Consider the following 9,769-nt stretch of genomic DNA (forward strand, 5'->3'; position numbering starts at 1 on the left):
CAGGTCCCCCCAATTCCCGATCTGGGTTGGCATGAACCAACCAAAGATAAACATGGGAGAGGTTTAGGCAGCATCAGGTCTGCCGGTCAGTGTGTTCCAGTGGGCTTGAATAGGGTAATTCAATCTCATAGGTAAATTTTGGAATGAAAACTTTGGCAGCAATTGAGCCAAGAGTTTGAGTGCTGTGTCCATAAGTGGGAGCATTTTTGTTTTTAGATGTTTTAATTGTGTCTAAAGGCAGATTAACCTGAAAAAGTGGAAGAGGCATCCAACAGGAAGAGACGGCCTTTGCAGTAGCCAGCCCCTGATTACCGAGCCAGGTTCAAGGTCCTTGCATTAATTTACAAAGCCCTGAACAACTGAGGGCAGGGATTGCCCAAACCCTTCTATTCCAGCTTGATCACTGAGATCATTTTCTGGGATGCCGTCAGTCATTTCCCAAGTCGGCGAGGCTCATTTGACAAACGAAAAACAAAAAACACCAAGCCTTTATGGAACTCTCTGCCACTTGAGATTCAGCAGGTGCCTTCAAGGCAAACTTTTAAATGCCTGCCGAAAAACCTCTATTCCACCAGGCCTATGCAGGCAATTAAGAATACACCCTTCCACCATGGTTAACTGATGATGTCTTTTTATATATATATACTTTGCATGGCTTTTTATTGTATGGTTCTCATGGCTGTAAATCGCTGTAAATTGTGAGACACAGCAGTATACAGATACTTAAAAAATAATAATAAATAAAACAATGAATACATAGTTTCTACTTGATTCAAGTAGGTCTGCCATAGTCAAAATAAATTAAAACGATTCTTTAAAAAGATAGTTAAAAAGACTCTTCTTAAAAACATAAGAACTCCCTTTAAAAAATCGAGTCTTCAAAAAAGTTATATAATCTAAGAAAGTCTTTAAAAGAATCCTCCCAGAAGAATTGAAAAATTAAAAAATAGCTCCTTAGAGACCAACTGAGTAGTTTTAGGTATAAGCGTTCGTGTGCGTGCACACTTCTTCAGATAGTTCTTCAGATAGTTCTTCAGATAGTTTCTTCTTGCCAGCCGTGTCAACGCTCCACTGCATTTGCTTGCACCAGATAGAAGTTCAACTTCCCAAGCAAGTCGGTAAACAAGTGTTGGAAATAATTGCGCAGTTGTCACCCCCGTCATTGAGCAGAGCTCTATTTTAAAACGCCAGTTTAGCCCCAAGGTTCGGGAGGGAGGGCAGGGCAGTTTCTGGCAAGGCCCAGCTGTCTGAGTGCAGCACAAACTGGGCTCTGCTCTTCAAAGCACCAGGCCGGGTGTCTCAGCGCCAGACTGTCCTGGCTGGGAGAGCAGGGAGGCTGAGAAGAGCAGGCAGGCCTTGCTAATGGTGTTTTGACGTATCACTTCAAGCACAATCTGCGCCGCTCGGAAACAGCTGCTCAGAACCCGATGCTGGATGATGGAAGAGAGGAGGGTGAGACGGAGGTTGGAGGTGGAAATTAATGGGAGGTCTAACCTTTTTTCGTGTGTGTGTGTGTGTGTGTGTGTGTGTGTGTGTGATACAAAATTATGCAAAAGACAGCATTACAGACCCTTCAACTACTCGTGTTTTCCAGGTAGACAGTCCTGGATCTGCAGAAGCCATCCCAATTTCTGATTTGATTCTGGGATGGTCTTCATTCCTTAGGACGTTTCTATTTTCGCTAGAGGATATGGAATAAAAAGGTAAAGGGACACCTGACTGTTAGGTACAGTCATGGACAACTCGTCTTGCTTTATTGGCCAAGGGAGCCGGCGTACAGCTTCTGGGTCATGTGGCCAGCATGACTAAGCTGCTTCTGGCGAACCAGAGTAGCGCACGGAAACGCCGTTTACCTTCCCGCCGGAGTGGTACCTATTTATCTACTTGCACTTTGAAGTGTTTCAAACTGCTAGGTTGGCAGGAGCAGGGAGCAACGGGAGCTCACCCCGTTGCGGGGATTCGAATTGCAATTGGCAAGCCCTAGGCTCTGTGGTTTAGAAATGTGGGAGGCAGGACTGTGGTTAGCAGATGCGGCACCGGGGTGCAAATAAGCAGCCTCGGCAGGTGAGTTCAAGAGCATAGAAGCAGCACTGAGGATAGGGACACGTCAAGATTTCCCTTCTTGGCATTTTCCCAGTCAGCATTGCCCCCCAGCAACCCCCCTGCCACGTTTTCACCCACAGGGAACAATGTTTACTGTTCAAAGCAATGGGTCGGTTGTGATTGAGTGCAGCAGGCTAAACTAATGAGAGATAAGAGACGGCAGGTCATTCTTTGAATGTCTATGCCTATGGTGAGTCGCTGGATGTATGGTACAGATGGGGCACACATAGTCACCTTAAACTTACAAGTAAGGCTCTTTTGCTCCACACTACTACTGCAAAAGCGGGGGGGGGGGCACAGTGTTAAAAGAGGTACTCAGATCAGGATCAGCACCTCCGTAAGTCCTAGGCTGCAGTCCTAGGCGACATTCACATCGTACCTTTAAACACATACCTTTATGACACATACCTCTCAACTGTCCTGTTTTAAGTGGGACATCCTGGAATTACAGAAACCATCCTGAATCCCAGGATGTCCTATGTTGGTTCCCGGCCCTGAAAGACATGTATCTCAATTTTCCTGTGCAGCATGTTAGAGTATCATGATACCACTTTAAACAGTCATGGTTCCTCCCCAAAGCATCCTGGGAAATGTAGTTTGTGCAGAGACCCCTATTCTCCTCATGGAGCTACAATTCTCAGAGTGGTTTAACCATCCATCCCTCTTCTCAGGGAATTCTAAGCGTCGTAGCTTGGGGTGTGGGGGAGGGGGAGGAATGGGGTCTCATAATATTGCATAGCACCCTGAACGAACTGCATTTCCTAGGATGCTGTGGGGAATGCTATGTTTGTTGAAGCAGTAGAAGAGTGCTTTAAATGTCAGTATGGTGAGGCAAAACCTACTCCAGGGAAAAAGCAAGGCAGTAACTTGCCTGCTCATTTTTCCCTCTCACGTAATCCATCTTTAATTCCATTTTCTGAGCCAAATCATCCCTCCACAGCCCAGCTTGAAATTCACAGGCTCCCTGAATGTGCAGTACAGGAAGATGTCAGTTTTTAAAGCTATGGGTGAATGGTTTATATATCCTCAGGCAGTACGTGATGAGATGCTGTTGAGAGGAAGAGAGGCAAATCATGCCAAGTGGCCGATTTCAAAGGGGCTTCCCGAAAGTCCTTAATGCCAGAAATGCAGTCCCCAAACTTTGCCACCACAAAGATGGGCTTTTCTGTTACTGCACTCCTCTTTCTCAGGAAACTGTTTAATGTTGGAATATGGTGTGGCTTCCAGTTGAACTGAGCACTCATCCTGATTAAGAGCATAAGAAGAAGCCTTCTGGATCAGGTCAGTGGCCCATTCAGTCCAGCATCCTGTTCTCACAGAGGCCGCTCAGATCCCTCAAAAGCAGGACTCCCCGAGCGCAAGAGCCCTCCCCACACTGCTGACTTAAATTAATGGTATTCAGAAGTATTAGTACAGTTGTACTTCTTGTTACGCCAGTCTCTGGTTGCGTTTTTTCAGGATACGAACGCAGCAAACCTGGAAGTGAATTCTTCCAGGTTTCACTATGCACGCATGCGCAGAAGCGCTCTGCACACCTCACACATGTCTAGAAGCGCTCTATTGCGCCGTGCATGTGCGCAGAAGCAGCACTCTAGCTGTGGACTTTTCGGGGTGCGAACGGCACCCCGGAACGGATCAAGCCCATAATTAGAGGTACCACTGCACTTCCAACTGTGGAGGCAAAACATAGCCATCCATAACCTTATCCTCCATGAATTTGCCTTACCCTCTGTAAAAGCCATTCCAGTTGATAGCCATCACTGCCTCTTGTGAAAGTGAGTGCCTTTCCTTTTTTGTCTGCCCTGCATATTCCAGCATTCGGCTTCATTGGATGCCCATGACTTCTAGAGAGGGAGAAAATCATTCCTAAATCTATCCACCTTCTCCATGACATGCGCCCCTACCGAGTTTGTTTTGCAGGCATAGCCAGACCTGTGGGGTTTGTCCATCAACTGTAGAGAGAGCTCCCATCTCAGCTTTTGACTCCCACGAGCCGTTTTGTGCATTTGGGGTCCACACATGAGGAGAATGTGATGCTGAACTATGCAGGCTTCTTGCCCCGATGCCAAGAAAGCGGCCAGATTTCAGGCAACCAACTGCACGCTGTAAAAATGCAGAGGCCGGCGATGACATGACGAGGAAGAGTTCCAGCTTGTTTGGGTCAGGACCCCGTTTGTGCAGGTGGCACGGAGAGAAAGGAAGTTTTGTTCCAGCCAGAGCTCAGAGCAGAGGCAGCATGGGAAGGGCTCTTGGTGATGGATTGCCCTGTGAAAATAAATGGCAGGAGGGCTTTCTGTGCAATTCTCTCTTCTAAAGGTCCCCACCCCCACCCTGTGCCATCATCCATAAGGTTAATCTTATCATCAAGAAAACTGATCGGAATGGCGTTGGTGGCTGCATCCCTGGAACCATCTATCTTCGAAGACAAGGAAGAGGGACATTATTTGAGTCTCCTTCAGTCTGCAATATGTGTTTGTCAGGGACGTTGGAGAATGCTGACAAAATTGGAAAGGGGAGCGGTAATTGGGTGATGTTGGAAATCAATCCGGGGAATGCAATCCGCATTCGGTACTGTTGCTGCTTTCACCTGCAAGCCATACATGCTTTATTACACCCACCCCTCATTTGCACTGCATTTCCTTTGCACAGACATGAACAGGGTGGAACAATGCAACAACAAAGTGATTTATGTTACTTACGTAAGTTACATAATTTTGCCCCAGCAAAAATTTCATTTTTGGTGGAAGTTGGCCTGCAGTGGAATGCAAACAGTGCTGCATGCAAAGAGTACAGGAAATGGAGTGGGGAAATGTGCCTTCTTACATCCCTAGTAGTTATATTTAGCAGCTGTGGACATCTGGCAGCCACACTGTTTTAATGCCTTTGCTTACAGTCCAACCACCAATATCTGATCACCCCATCTGTGTATATGTAGAAGCGAAAGAGCTAAGGTAATAATATGAGCAAAGGTTGTTTCAGCCTTCATCAACCTAATGCCCTCCAGAAGTTATGGACTACAATTTCCACCAGTCCCAGTCCCAGCCAGCTTGGCAGAGGTTGGTGTGCACATTTGTGTTGCTTTTGTGGTTTTTTTTGGTTTGCCTGGGCCGTGTGTGAAATCAGGGTTGAAATTGCCGTGTGCCTTTGTTCTAAACCCACAGTCCCCAAATTGCGGGTTGCTCTTTTGATTTTAATAGGAGCTGAATTTTACCTCTTCCGATGAGGAGGAAAGAGTTTCTATTTATCTGCTATAATGTTCTCGCTCAAGACCAGTTGAAAGGAGGAAAACCTTTTAGAACATTAAGGGGAAGATCTGGACTATTAATTTTAATGGGAGCTGGGTCTGTATATCCCTTAGGCAGCTTGGGCATGGAAGGGGGGAGTCCTCCACTTAATGCCATCTCTGCTGTTCAAAAGCCTCTAGAAAGCATCTATATTCCTCCCCCCCCCTTGATGGTCCTTGAGAGTCAGGCCTGCATGTAGATCTGGAGAGGAAAGCGGCAATTTATACAGGCCTGCGACAAATGAAGGAATATCACTCCCCACTTTGCATTACAACAAGGGAGAAAGGGGGTGGTTTTGGATCTGCTTGTGCTCCCAGGAGGTCACTGAGAGTTGAAGTCCCATTCTGCCACTCGCCTCGCCAGGTGGAACAATCTGCAACGCTCAGCCCCATGGCGTCAAGGCACAACATCCCGATCTCAGCCTGTTTTCCCCATCGGCAAATGCCACAAGCTTGGCTGGGTGGCTGTTGATGTTACAAACACACAGAGAGATGCAGAACCTGTTGGAAAAAAGGAGCCTCTGAATCAAGAGAGTCCCCCCCCTCCTCCCCACAAGAAATGGGCCGTTTGAGCACGGAGCTCAGCAAGAGGAGAAGGAAACCAGATCGCTGGCTTTGCTCCTGCTGGGTCTTCCTCAGACAAACATAGAATGTGTTAACATCCATACGTCTTCTGAGTTGATGAATGGAGGAAGGGTTCAAGGTCATAAAGTCATGGAGAAGAGTTGCCTCGAAATGTAAGGAGGACCCTGAGCTGCATCAGAAGGACTCTAATGAAGCATCTGGCCCAGCATCCTGTACTCACAGTGGCCAATCAGATGGCTACATGGGAAGCAAGACTTGAGCACAACAACCAAGGGCAATCAAAATCATAGAACTGAAGAGTTTGAAGGCACCTTGAGGGCCATCTAGTTCAACCCCCTGCAATGAAGGAATCTTTTGCCCAACGTGGGGCTCTCTCGAACCCACAACAGTGAGAGTCTCACACTCTACTGACTGAGCTATCCCAGTCAAGAGGACAGAGCAACTCCTCTATGAAGGAGGATTGCAGCATCTGGGACCTCTTTGTTTAGGGAAAAGGCGAGTGACAGGCAACATGGTAGAGGTTTATGAAATTATGCGTGGCATGGAGATAAGCTTTTCTCCCTTTCTCAATACACTAGAACTGGTGGGCATCTAACAAAGCTCAGTGTTGAGAAATCTAGGACAGATAAAAGAACGCCCTTCTTCATGCAGCGCATAGTTAAACTATGGAACTCGCTCCCACAAGAGACTGTGACGCCCAACAACCTAGATGGCTTCAAAAGAGGATTAGAAAATTCATGGAGGAGAGGGCATCTGGTTGGCCATACGAGAATGGGATGCTGGAGGAGATGGGCCATCAGCCTGATGCAACATGCTTCTCCTATGTTCAACAGCACTCTCCCAGCTTGGGATGCCCAGGAGGAGTTGGTCTTCAGAGGCGTACTGTCTCTGGCAGTGGAGGTAGAGCATCATCCCCCTGGCTAGTAGCCACTGATAGCTTTATTCTCCATGAATTTCTTTAATCCTCTTTTCAAAAAGCATTTGAGTTGGTGGCCTTGGCTGCACCTTGTGGAAGCAAATCCGATAGCTTAACTAATGCACTGCATGGTGAAGTACTTCCTTTTGTCTGCCTTGATTCTTCTAGTCATTCAACTTTATTGACTGTCCCCGAATTCTCATATTGGGAGGGAGGGAGGAAAACTGCTCCCTGCTCACTTTCTTCACACAACACATAGCCCCTCATCTAGCTCAGTATAGTCTATATTGGCCAGCTGTGGCTCTTGAGGTTCTTAGGCAGGATGCTTCTCCTGCCCTACCTGGGATACTAGGGTTGGAACATGGGGCCTTGCAAGGCACACCCTCCATCACTGAGCTACAACAAACCCTGCAACTTTTCTCTGATGAAAATAGGGACGTTCTATTCAATTATAAGGGATGCGGGTGGCGCTGTAGTCTAAACCACAGAGCCTAGGACTTGCTGATCAGAAGGTCGGCGGTTTGAATCCCCGCGACGGAGTGAGCTCCCGTTGCTCGGTCCCTGCTCCTGCCCACCTAGCAGTTCAAAAGCACGTAAAAGTGCAAGTAGATAAATAGGTACCGCTCCAGCGGGAAGGTAAACGGCGTTTCCGTTCGCTGCTCTGGTTCGCCAGAAGCGGCTTAGTCATGCTGGCCACATGACCTGGAAGCTGTACATCAGCTCTGTCGGCCAATAAAGTGAGATGAGCGCTGCAACCCCAGAGTTGGCCACGACTGGACCTAATGGTCAGGGGTCCCTTTACCTTTATTCAATAATTATATATATATATATATATATATATATATGCAGGTTTTGGTGTTCTCGGGTGTCTTCCCGTGTAAAAGTTGGGGTGTCTAGGCGACGTTTCGACGAGGTCTCACTCGTCATCTTCAGCTCTGTTCCAGTAACAAGAAGCCGAAAGCACCAGCCTGAAGATGACGAGTGAGACCTCGTCGAAACGTCGCCTAGACACCCCAACTTTTACACGGGAAGACACCCGAGAACACCAAAACCTGCATTCCTGTACCCGTGAAAATCTACGAAAACATATATATATATATATATATATATATATATTTATACCCCACCCATCTGACTGGGTTGCCCCAGCCACTCTGGGCAGCTTCTGACATATGTAAAAACATAACAAAACATTAAACATCTAAAAATTTCCCTATGCAGGGCTGCCTTCAGACATCTTCCAAAGGTTGTACAGATACTTATCTCCTTGGCTCGGGGGTCGCATAACTCCCTCCATACCTTCTGACATTTCTCTGATGAAAATAGGGACCTCCTAAGGAAAAGCACAACATTCCAGGATCCAATCAGAAACCAGGATGGCTTCTGTAAATCTCGGACTGTCCCTGGAATATAGGGGCACTTGGAAGGTCTGCTACAGCCTTGCAAGCTCTTGACCCCCTCTGCAGCCTCTCTCCCTCAACTGCCTCCCCCCCCCCAGGCATGAGCCAGGTCAGCAGACCAGCTTTTGACATGCTGCTAAATGAGTGACCTTATCCAGGGTACCAGGTGCCATGCAAACAGCCCAGGTGAAATATGGCTCATAGAACGCAGGTGAGCTATTAGCGAAGCTGTGGCCGGAGTTTGGTTGCCCTGTTGCTAAGCCCGGCGGCTGTGCTGTCTGGGCTCTGGGCCGTGGTGTGTCTGCCTGGAATCTGGGGCCATTTGTGGATTTCTGTGCCATGTTGAAATGCTGGTCTCCGTCTAGGAAAAAGTTCAGGCAGGACCCCTTGGAAGATCAATGGAGGGTGCCGGCGAGGGGTGGAGGGTGGGAAGCAGGTGACCGCCGGAGTCTCAGCCAGACAGGGCTCGTCTTTCAGCAGCTGTAAGCCATTTATTAGTTGGGTTTTAATGTTTCCGAAAAAGCCCCGTTGGGTGGGCAGAGGCTGGAGAGAGACAAGTGTGGGGAAGGGGGGAAAATGTGTTAATTACCAGTCCATTTGTGTGACGCAGGTCTGGCCCAGTCTGTCATCTCTTCTCCCCCCCCCCACCCCCCGACTAGCCTTCCATTTTCATGCGGGGATCCCGGCGGGGCCTTTGTTGCCCGGGGTCACCATGGAGACGGCAGCTGCAGCTGACTCTCCCTGTTAGAACAAACCGCCAGCGCCTCAGAAACCATTTTGGAAGCATTTGTCCCGACAGCCTCTGCTAATCTCTCTTTCATTTGTAATTATCTTATCACACAAGCATTCTCGCCGTGCTACCACGGCATTTTCTTTCTTCCTCTCCCACCCACCCCCCTCCCGCCAATGCCGCCCACCCCACACGGCCACAAATGCTCCTCAGGGCATTTGGGTGTGTTAGCAAAGGTAAAGGGCAGCGGCAGAGTGCCCCGCCCGAGATGGACAGAGCAGGCTTCAAACAGGCCTGAGTCCCCACAGGCCACCTTGTCATGGGTCTGGCGCGATTGAAGTTGGCCGAGTTCTGGGGCTTGGAGCCCTTTGAGGCTGGCCGTGATATCTCTGCCAAGAATAATTGAACAACTAGTTTTATCAGGGAGAATCGACAGCTGTAGAGAGAGAGAGCAGGCGATTTCTAGAGGATTAGGGAAGAGCTGTGAAAGGGGACTCTCACGGGAAGTGGATTCGGTCAGCCAAGAACAAATGTTGAAGGCTTTGGGTTTTTTCCTCTTATTTTGGGGTTTGTTTTCTTCGTTTATTTTTTCATTTGTGAAAAAAAATTATAAGTTGCTGAATAATAATAAAAAGTGCAGACAGAAAACAAAACAAAACATCCTCTTCTACTATATTGTCGCATGCTATCCCAGTCTCTGAGTGGTACCAATCTCTGGTTTCCTCAGAATGAGAGACAGAGGAAATTGTGGT

At 47.9% G+C, this 9,769-nt stretch overlaps 1 long non-coding RNA gene across 1 annotated transcript; it reads right to left on the reverse strand.

The window, feature by feature from the left end:
• Positions 1-924: 924 nt before the first annotated feature.
• LOC310695340 lies at positions 925-9,043 on the reverse strand. The gene is made up of 3 exons (XR_014520017.1): positions 8,877-9,043; positions 3,830-4,368; positions 925-1,430 (listed from the first exon to the last, which is right to left on the reverse strand). It is a non-coding gene; the product is annotated as an uncharacterized lncRNA (long non-coding RNA).
• Positions 9,044-9,769: the final 726 nt, after the last annotated feature.

Source organism: Podarcis liolepis (assembly GCF_965112155.1).
Source record: "Podarcis liolepis genome assembly, chromosome: 16".
NCBI classification, from domain to species: domain Eukaryota; kingdom Metazoa; phylum Chordata; class Lepidosauria; order Squamata; family Lacertidae; genus Podarcis; species Podarcis liolepis.